At 44.0% G+C, this 10,902-nt stretch overlaps 1 long non-coding RNA gene across 1 annotated transcript; it reads right to left on the bottom strand.

Annotated features, from left to right (window-relative positions):
- Positions 1–4,931: 4,931 nt before the first annotated feature.
- LOC143681204 (uncharacterized) lies at positions 4,932–10,321 on the bottom strand. Its single transcript, XR_013174465.1, has 3 exons — positions 9,842–10,321; positions 5,830–5,878; positions 4,932–5,163 (listed from the first exon to the last, which is right to left on the bottom strand). It is a non-coding gene; the product is annotated as an uncharacterized LOC143681204 (long non-coding RNA).
- Between the last annotated feature and the right edge of the window lie 581 nt (positions 10,322–10,902).

Raw genomic sequence — 10,902 nt, 5'->3', positions numbered from 1 at the left:
CACATGCCAACATCAATGATATCTAGAGATATTCCTTACACTGAGACAATGTCAGAATGAGACCATTCTTTTTTTTTCAAGGTGAAGTCTAATAGTCCAATGAGCTTTCACATTTCCAATCACTACTGAGAAAAACACAGGCTGAGTTCTGCTTTTATGCAGCAGGGGAAAATAAATAATAAACAACTGCTATAAACTGGAACTCAGGAAGTGTACTGGTCAACATAGATTAGATCTAATCTCACCTTCAAGAGTATTTCTCCTCTTGCATGGGCTCTTCCATAGGAGATATGCAGGTGTGACACAATCCAAAGGACACTGCCTGAGAGCTCCAGATGGTGGCTCACAGTGACCTGTTGCAATGTATTATGTACCAAGGTAAATTATTTCCCATGAAACTGCAAGTTCACAGGTGTCCCTCAATGAGAAACTCAGTTTTGTGTCCCTGCTATAAAGCTAACTGAGCAATTTTTACTATCTCACCATTATGCAGTTAAACCTTGGCCTGGGAGGTGAGAACCAGGCTATGGGGTAATATACTATGCTGGACAGTGTGTGAGGGGGATGAGGTTGAGGGGAAAATTGGGGTCAGGGCCCAAAGATTTGTAGGCTGGGCTACACGATGCTACAAACCTAGGAAGGGGGTAGAGGCCAAGCTTGTCATCTTGATGCAACTGGGGCTGGCCAGAAGTTGCATGCTCACATTGCCCATGGTAAGGCTCTGGGATCCCAAGTTCTGAACACTCCATTCTGATGATATGTAGGGCTGAGAGAGCCTCCTTTGGCTAAAAGTGAAGCTCCCATATGCTAGACTTAAGCTTGCACAAACATAAAAATCCGGGTACTTCCTGATCCCCCCTGAAATGCAAAGTGCCAGCTGCTGGATGTGCTCAAGCTATTCTGTTTCACAAGCACACATGCATCCACAAACACCCACCTGGGACTCCTGCTGCAGAAGCCAAGTCCAGGGCAATAGGCACTTACTCATATGTTCTACCAGTCCAGGCTGTAAGAACTTTCCTACTGACCTGCATGGACAAGATGACTAGTCCATAAAGCAGCTCTGCTGAGGACTGAAGAGAAACCCTATAGATGTTAGATTGGGGATCAGCGAAGAGGCTGGCATAATCTATTGGTGTTCTGCAACCACAGAACCAAAGTTCTGGAGCATGATGGTCACATTTAGCTCTATTTCAGAGATCTTGTTCATCAGCTGTAGGATCTGGTTCCTGGGGGACTAGGATGCCAAAGGGTTCATGGACATGGTAAAGGGTGGGGCAGAGGACTGGAAGAGATATGAGTGGGATTGTGTTGGATCCATGCCTTTACTACCCATGGAGGACCTGGACCACTGCAGCTGATGCTGGTCATTCTGAGAGTCACTGTGATGGTGCATTAACACCCTCCATTTTATCCAGTTAAATCTCATCCCAGGGCAACAGGGCCATGCTGCTGTGTTTGGTTGGCAGAGGCAGACTGCAGCAGCTGCACCTGCTCAGCCCCTTCAGGGAGCAAGGATGGGAAGAATCAGCACCCCTAAGGAATCTTATCACCTGACTCTGATCTATCTTCTGTGTGTATATGTACAAAATTTATGGCCTGTAAGTACCTCACTGTCATCTTGCTCTCCAACCAATCCCAAAATATATATTCCTTTACTTTATCCACATCTTTGCATGACACAATCTTATTAAACTACCTTCCCCTCATCTTTTCTCCCTTATTCATTTTAATTCATCATTTCCTCTGTAAAATTCCAACCATTTCACATCTCACTCCAACAGCACCTAAACCCCCAGTAACTCAAGCCTCAGGCAAAATTAACTGTACCCCTTACCATGCTCATAATACTCCTTTAGGGCCCACCTCAATTTTAACACTTCACATGGCTCTTCTATTACAATTTGTTATTATTTCTATCTATCCCTCACCAGACTGAGTTCTTTTATCTTTGTCTAATCTATGCATTCCTAGCAAGATTCTGCACAAGGTTGAGGACCCATGAATATGTGCCACTGAATGAACCTCAACTTTCATCCAGGAATGCCCAATTTGTTAATTACAATGCTTGAAGTCCAACTGAAGCCAGTGTCTTTATTGTACATCCTATCTGTGGCTTATTTGAGCTTTGCAGTCATCCCCGACTTGAGTACACATTGGAACAACCTGGATAACTTGATTGAAATACCAGCTTCTACTTCCAACCCACTAGAATCTAAGTCTATTAGTCTTGGGTACAGACCTTTTTAAAGTTTCAACAGTGATTTCATTATGTAGGCAAGGGTGAGAACCAGCATTTCCACAGACAGCTAGGAGCAGTTCCCCACACTTCCTGACCTGAAACACTAGGGAAGCACGCCCATGGCATCTCCACAGCATCCTCATTGTGTGACCTGAACTGTTGCCTCCTGCCAGCATACAGACTCTCAGTAGGCAGGGTGCTCTCCTCACCTCTATGCCTGAAGTTCTAAGAATGTAAAGACATAAGTGATTTACTTGAAAATTCTGCCTGAGACAGCTATACTTTTGGTCATTCTGTTCCATTTTCAACTGTTTTACTAGAAAGTGTCCACACTCTACATTATCAGTCTCAAAATTAAATAACGTTCTAAAAAAAGAACTGTGCTGTGAGCTATTTTAAATAAAAGATATAATAACCATGCAACTAGTTGCCCACACCTGATTTTTAAAATAATCCTGCTGTACTAGAAAAGACTGAATACATATTTTTGGTAAAACTCTACTTTCTCTGGATAACTCCAACATCATTTTTTTTTTAGTTTTTAAGGTTTTTTTTAATTGTGAAGTACAACATACATGCAGAAAAGCAATAAAATTCTACAAGTTCCTTACTAGAGAAAAAGTCAAATCAACATGGGGGAGCCCAGGTTTCAAAGAAGATTCAACATTCTTGTATTTAACACTATTATCACAATGTTTCACCTGAGTGAAGAAGGCAGATCTTTGTGAAGGAAAGACACAGACATAGAGGTATAAGCAGTTACCCATACACATGTACACACCTATTATAGATACATGGATGACAAAACATATACATATAAACACAAACACATACAACACATATATATTTACCAATAAATATTTCTATGTAAGCATTTTGTACATAAACACACAAAATTTATGCACACAATTATTCTTGCTGTGAAACTGAAAAGATTCTTTGGAAAATAAAGCTTTTTGGTTGACTTGTTTAGGGAAGGAAATTTTACATGGCAAAATAAGGATTTAACATCTTTTATCCTACCCTAAGAGCCCCTAAAACAGAACTACTTCAATCTGATGGTGACAAGCCTCATCTCACACCTTGGACCTGATGTTAAATTCTGGACAAAAGAAGGAGGATAAGAAACAGGAGAGAAGACAGCAGTGGAGAAAGATAAGCAGCCACAACAACCACACTATAATTAGAGAGCCACAACAAACCACATTATAAAGAAGTTAGCTGTAGCTTTCTTTGGCCTGCAACTAAAATTATGTTCCCTCCTTTTGGTATCAAAAAAAACTGGGTGTACAATGACATTCAATGGTAGAGTTCTCACCTACCATGAGGAGACCCCAGTTTGGTTTCTGGCCAAGAATTTCCTAGCCCTCCCCACAAAAAAATTCAACATACAATGCTACAATAATGGGATACTCACATGGAAAAAGAATGAAATGTGACCCCTAATATACAGCATACTAAAAAATAAATATTATCATGGTAAATTTAGAGAAAAACATTTCTGCCTCAATTAAGACTCCTTTACTCTTTTCCATTTGCTCACATCATAAGGGAGAGGTATGACTAAAAAGCTGTGAGACATAAAACCACAAATCCCCACCTGAAAATTGCTCTCATTACTTTCTGGAATCCTAATGATGATTCAACAAACCTGCCCTGCACCTACTGCACCTGAGCACGGTGCTGAGCAATGGGAATTACAAGACGAAAGAAGACAAGCCCTGTTCCTCTGAGGTTTACAATCAGGTGAGGAGACGTACAAATAAACCAATTAGCTCAGCCTACACACAACTGGGGTAGGACAGCCACCACATTACCATCGAGATGGTGCCAAATACTCACCAATAAAGTGTGAAGTGCTCTTATCACATCGAGACTGAAGTGAATAATAAATGAGTATGTGTACCCCACACAAGCTGAATGGAGAGGATACAAGAACTCAGCAAGGGGTACTCACAACATAGGGGGCCCCTGGATTTCCACAAAGATGGTGGAATAGGGTAGACAGCATTTAAGCCTGCTTCATAGGAGAAGATAAGGGACAGGAAAACTTATGGGCATGGAAGTCCCAGGAACTGAGTGAATAAAGAGAGTCTCCCATATTTCATAGGAAGTAGAAAGGCAGGGGAGAAGGCTCTTGGCTGTAATTGAGTACTTCATAGTGGGGTGATGAAGATACAGAAAGAATGGGAGGGAAATCATCTTAACACAGCAATACTGTGCTTTCTAGCTTTACTATTTCCCAAACAACAACAGCTATCCTTCAGTATGAATATCTACTTCCTATGGTGGACTCCCACTGGGGAAGATCCAGTTAAAGTTATACTCATAAAATGTGGTGTACCCACAGGCTGACCCCAAAGCCCTGATGCAAGGGGTTGTTCTCAGACTCTGGATTCCCAACTTGATTCTCCCTATCCAGCCAGCAGGCTGGCTTCCCTGGCCACCCCAGGGTGCAGCTGCACACCAGATTGAGCCTGTGCCTTCTTCATGTTCACTTGCAAACAGACAGCTTCCACAGAAAGCTCCAATGTCAGGGGGAAGTGAACCCAAACCTGCTTGATCATGCACAACTTCCTGTGTTGAGTCCGAGCTTTCTAATGCCACCTCTGATCCTTCCACCTGAGCAGAAGCTCTGAAGGGGACTGTACCTTCAAATGCACCCCCTAAAACATTGGGGTTGCTTCTGGTAATGAGGTAGAAGGAGAAATGCACTTACATCTTTCTTCCCCAGCAGGTAGATGCACTCGAGTTCCTCTATGACAAGGACAGAGGGAGCCACAGTTTAGGGGCTACCTTACCTGAAGATGTGTTCAGCCCACTTGGGTCCAATTTAGTTCAGTCTCAGCCCTTGCAAGACTTCATTCTATGGTCTCACTAGCCCATTTCCAATCAAGTCAGAGTGCAGTCACCAAGATGCTCTACAAACAAAGGACTCTGTTGTTACTAAACCCATTTATGAAACAAGGGTTCTTCATCTAAACCTCTGCCCAGAGGGCTGTGGAGATTTTGACCACCAGACACCCACTACTGTCCTGGGTACTCTCTTTCCTTATCTACTTTCAATCTGAGCTGCAGTTCCTTATTGGCTAATCCAGCAGATAGCAGAAGTGACACACCTCAGTCTCAAATCAAAAGTGACTGACCACTTTCCTTCACCTACATTTAAGCCCCTTTGTTCTCTCCTTCTCAGGATGCAGCTCTCTGTCCCTCCAGGAACAAGGCCTCTGGAGAAACTGCACACCCACCCCCTCTTAAATTCTGGCCCCACAAACTTCCAACATGGCCAGACAATCAGACTATTAGAGAAGATCAGGCTCATTTCATTTCAAGCTGGTTACCCAGCCAGCTGATGAATTTGAACAATAAATACAAATGCTTTACTTACCAATCTTCACTGTGGCTACTTTTACCAGGCAGGAGCCCCAGGTTGACCTGAGGGTAGTGCATGGTTCATCAGCCTTCACAGGAACCCTGAACTATTCTATCCCTATTTCACATAAGGGAAACAGATGCCCTGGATTCTCACCATGGCACAGCTCTAGTTCACTCTGCAGGAACATTGAGGAATAGGAGTTTGAACTTACTGGGTGTTTCATCCACATCCTCTCACTAGTGTGTCTAGTTCCACAGGTGCTGCAGGGAAAGGAGGGATAACTCAGCAAGTTGCCCCAGCTCATCAGGAGACAAGCATCCTCAGCAGTGCTAACCTTGTCTGTCTGTGAAAACCTGGTTTTGACTTCTTTCTGGGGCACTGTCTCACAAGATCTTGGGGATCTTGAAGGGGTTGCCCTGGAAAGCAGAATGGGGTTTTATACAGAGACTGTGGGGGTGGGATTAGAAGGTGGAGGAGGGTTGTGGGAGGGGCAGTGGGAGTGGCAGATTGTTGCTAAGGAGAAGGACAGTTCTTTGTCCTTCCAGGAACAAGACTTTTGCTGAAGTTTTCACCTGTGCTCCTACCTCCATTCTGACCCCCAACTTCCACTACAGGGAGACAGCCAGAGAGTCAGGTAGGGTCAGGCAACTTCATTTCAAGCTGGTTGCCCAGTCAACTCATGAGACCAATCAATAAATACAGGAGCTTTAGCTACAAATCCTCCTCACACTGGCTATTCTTACCCAACAGAAGCCCTGGGCTGACCTGAAGAGAGCAAATGATTTCCTCTGCCTTCACAGGACCCCTAAGCTATAATATCCCCAATTTTATGGAAGGGGGACAGAGGTCCAGGAGGATTACCAAGCTGTAGCCTGAGGTGACTCTGCACAAACACTGAGGACTAGGGGGTGTGAACCTACTTGGTTTGTGTACTCAAATTCTTACCACAGCATGCAACTCTACTGGTGCTGCAGGGAAACATGGAGGGTCACTGACTCAGCAAACTCCCCAGAGATCAACAAGAAAGAAACATGTCTACCACCATTGCTGTTGTCACTCTTTGGAAACCCAGTTTCTGGTTCCTGCTGGAGCTACTTCCCACAAGACCTAGGGGCTCTTGAATGGGGCAACCCAGGGAAACATAAAGGAGCTTGTTTTGCCAGGCTGGTATGGGGGAGGTGATTTGCAGATGTATGGGCAGTGGGGAAAGGGCAGAGAGATGTTCTGACCATGGGGGGGGGTGGGGACAATGACTGGAGGGAGGGGTGGGCCTGTGTGGTGGCTTGCTTCTCCCCCTAAGACCAAACCAGATGGGGATGGGGAGGGGGGTGAAGAGAGTGAGTTTGGGCCTCACCCCATGGCCTACTGTCCTGGTGGCCACCTTCCTCCCACATGTATAGGGCAAGGGTCCCAAGGCTCGATGAGGACAGCAGTGCAGAGCTCACCAGACTTGGTAGAGGGTGGTCCCCAGAGCTCCACACCCTCCCATCCTTGAAGAAGATGCTCACACTCGGCCTGCCAGGATGCCTCGCCTTTTGCCACCCTTGGCTCCATTTGTGTTGCCCCAGAAGTGGCAGCCCCCCTACTGCTCCTCATGCAGTGGTTTTGCACTTAGGTTCTCTACTCCCCAGATCATTCTTTCCTCAGCCACCCCCTGGCCTTTAATTTTCTGAGGCTTCCACAAAAGCCAACACTTCCTTTTTCTCCCTCTCCTCAGCATCCCACCACCACAATGATTACCTCAGATTTCCCTTCATATCTTTTATCCTCACCAACAACTCCTGTCACACAGCCTCCCACCCCGACCAAGAGGCTCCAACCATGACTGGCACAAGCCACTGGGGTGGGGAGAAGAAATGCAAGCCACCTGGGGAGGGGTGGGAATTGGGGAGGGCCAGTGGGGGAGTTGGTGGGGCTAGTGGGGGAGTAATGTGGACCAATAGAAATTGACAGATTTATTTTTTATACATGTTTGTATGTGTGTGTGTGTGCATGTATGTGTACCAACTATGTATTTTAACTTACCGTATGCAACCTAACAAAAACTTGATCATAATTTACCAGATATAACCCATTATTTAAGTAGGAAAAGAAAATTCAGCTTCAAAAAAATAAGTTCATATCTTGAGGAAAAATAAAAGTATATCAGAAATGTAAACTCAAGTCCATTTCCTATGCAATCAGGGAACTGCTGTCTAATAAATCAGATTTATGTGATTTTCAGATATATATATTTTTTCTCTTTAAAATGTATTTATATGCAGACAGTTTTATCAACCACAAACTATGGTTTATTTTAAAGGATAGGAGTAAATCAGATGAAAGAAATCTTTATACAATACTTAGATATTCATGCAGCAGAACAATTTATCTTTAAAACACTTTTTCATTCTTATATCTTTGCCAGACTAAGTTCTACTTTGGACCATTCAGACCCTACCAGAATTGCATTTTGCTCATTTCTCTAGAACACTGAATATATGAATTCTTCAATTTTAAACAAAAATCAAACCAAGATCAGAAGATTTATTATACTACTTGTACCATAGAAATTACAGAACTCTGTTGGGAGAAATTAAGGAAATCTCAAACAAATGGAAAGGCACACTGTGCTCATGGGTCACAGGACTCAATGTTGATAAGATGTCAATTCTGACATAATTGAACCACACACACAATGTAAATGAGAAATTGACAAGCCAGCTCTACAAGTCACATGGACTTGCAGAGAACTAAAGAATGCTGGAAAGAACTTCTCAAAGAAGAATAAAGTAGAAGACCAAGATTCATGACAGGGCAACAGAAACTGACACAGTGTGATATCATGTCAACATAGATTTAAAGGTCACTGGAACTTAAAGCTCTTTAAGAGGTTCTGATGTGAATCAACACAATGTAATACAGCTTCAAAAGGCAGCGGTACCTGCCATGTGAGCAGAAGTGTCGGTGTCACAGCCATACAGAAAGGGTTAATAAATGATGTGTATGTGTTCCCCACATCAGCTAAAGGAGAGCAATCAAGAACCCAGGGAGGCACAATCATAAGATGAAAAGAATGCAAGTGAACCCGGAACATCTTCTTGAGAATAAGACGTGAGCAAGAGATAAATGTTGATTAGATGATGTCGCTTGGATTTGAGTTCATTGCTAGGGCAACCCTTCAATATGCTAGATAATTCAGTACATTTAAAATGAACACCTGTAAGATAACTGAGCAGTTGCTGTCTCAAAGCAACTTACACTTCAAACTGTATGACACAAGTCTACCCCCTTCATGTCCTCATTGCTATCATTGACATGAATTTAGTGTTTCCGAAGAGACCAGTCAGTTCTACCTCAAGAACTTGCCAGGTAATATTTAAACCTCTGAGTTTTTCCTCAATGAAGGATAAGAAATAAAAGTCCTTACAACACAAAATGCAAATTTCATCCATCTCATTGCAGATTCCAGGATGCACTGAAAATAATACAAAGAGCTCCAGATGCTCATACAGAATTTTGTGAATAGCTATTTCACTCAACAACAAGGTTACTGCTTTCAGGGAGAGAGGTTCTTAACTGTAACTGAATATCTCATGATGGGGTGCTGCGGATATTGAAACAATGGGGGAAATAATCTCATTATAGTAATATTCTAGCTTTACAATTTCTCATGTAACTACCTTTATCCTTTAGTAGGAACATCTACTTCCTATTGTGGATGATCACTGGGGCATCTCCAGTTAATCATGCTGTTTTATTAAATCCAGTAGCACTCATGAGCTGCCTTTAAAGCCTTCATGTATGGGGTTCTTCTCAGGACTTGGGTCCCAATTTGAACGCCCCTCCAAGTCTGGCAACCTGGCTTCTCTGGCCACCCTGGGAGGCAGCTGCAGATTAAGCCTGTGTTTTCTCCCCTAATTTGCAAAAAGCTACCATCCCACAGGGCTCCAAGCCCAGGGGAAAGTGAATCCCAGCCTGACTGAGGTTGTACACCTTCCTGAGCTTCAGCCCCAAACATAAGGTTAAGTCTGGTTTCTGAGTCCAGCTCTGCTCCTTTAGCTTCAGCAAAAGTTCTCAACGTGATGGGGACATTGGAATGGACACCTTACTAGACTGTGGTTATTTCTCGTAGAGAGATAGCAGGAGAATTGCAGCCACTTCTTCCTTCCCCAGCAGGCAGATGCACTCTAGCTCCTCTGTGACAAAGACAGAGAGAGCCATGGTTTAGAGGGCCATCCTACCTGAAGACATCTTCAGTCCACTCTGGCTCAACTCAGACAGGCCTTGGTTCTTGCAAGACTTCATTCCATGGGTCTTCTACAGTCTCAATGGCCCATTACCAAGCAAATCAGTGGGCAATTACCAAGATGCTCTACAAGCAAAAGACCAGCTTTTTACTAAGTCCATTTGTAAAGCAATGATCTTCCATTAAAACTTCTGCCAATAAGGTTTTGGAGATCACAAACCAAAGACCCAGGACTGCTCTTTCATTGTCTCTCTCCTCTTTATCTTCCAATCTGAGCTCCAGATCCTTATTGGCTGAGCCATGGGATAATCTGAGTGGTATATACCTTGATGTGAAATCAAAAGTGACTGACCACTGTCCACATTTGTGTGACTGTTACTTTCTTCTTTTCAGGATACATCTCTCTGTCTCTCCAGGCACAAGGAAGGCCTTTGGTGAATTTCCACCTGTGCCCCCACTCCATTCTGGCCCCCAACTTCCCATCATGTCAGGACAGCCAGAGAGCCAGGCAACGTCATTTCAAGCTGGTTATCCAGTCAGCTTGTGAAATCAATCAACAAATACAGGAGCCTTAGCTACAAATCCTCCTCATGGCAGGTACTCTTACCCAGAAGGAGCCCCAGGCTGACCTGAGGGGAGCTCAGGATCTTCTCTGGCTTCACAACACCCCTAAGCTATAATAGCCCTCATTTTACAGAAGGGGAACAGGGGCCATTGAGGATCACTGGGCTGTAGCCCTAGGTCACTCTGCAGGAAGGTGAATGTGAACATGGAAGTGTAGGGAGGTTGAACTTACTTGGTTTTTGTCTGCATCATCTCTACACAGTATCCCACTCCACAGGTGCTACAGGGAAAAGATGGAGGGTCACTCACTCACCAAGTTGCCCGGAGCCCAACAGGAGATAAATATGCATACCAGAGTTGGCATGCTCTGTCTGTGGAAGCCCAGTTTCTGGTTCTCTCTGGGGTTACTTCCCACCAGACTTTGGGACTGTTGAATGGGGCAACCTGGGGAACTAGAAAGGAGTTTGTTTTCCTGGACTCAGTTGGGGGGCA

The sequence above is a fragment of the Tamandua tetradactyla genome, chromosome 4 (assembly GCF_023851605.1).
Source record: "Tamandua tetradactyla isolate mTamTet1 chromosome 4, mTamTet1.pri, whole genome shotgun sequence".
In the NCBI taxonomy this organism is placed as follows: domain Eukaryota; kingdom Metazoa; phylum Chordata; class Mammalia; order Pilosa; family Myrmecophagidae; genus Tamandua; species Tamandua tetradactyla.
Note: the sequence above shows the minus strand (reverse complement) of the source record. Positions and strands in the feature narration are given on the sequence as shown.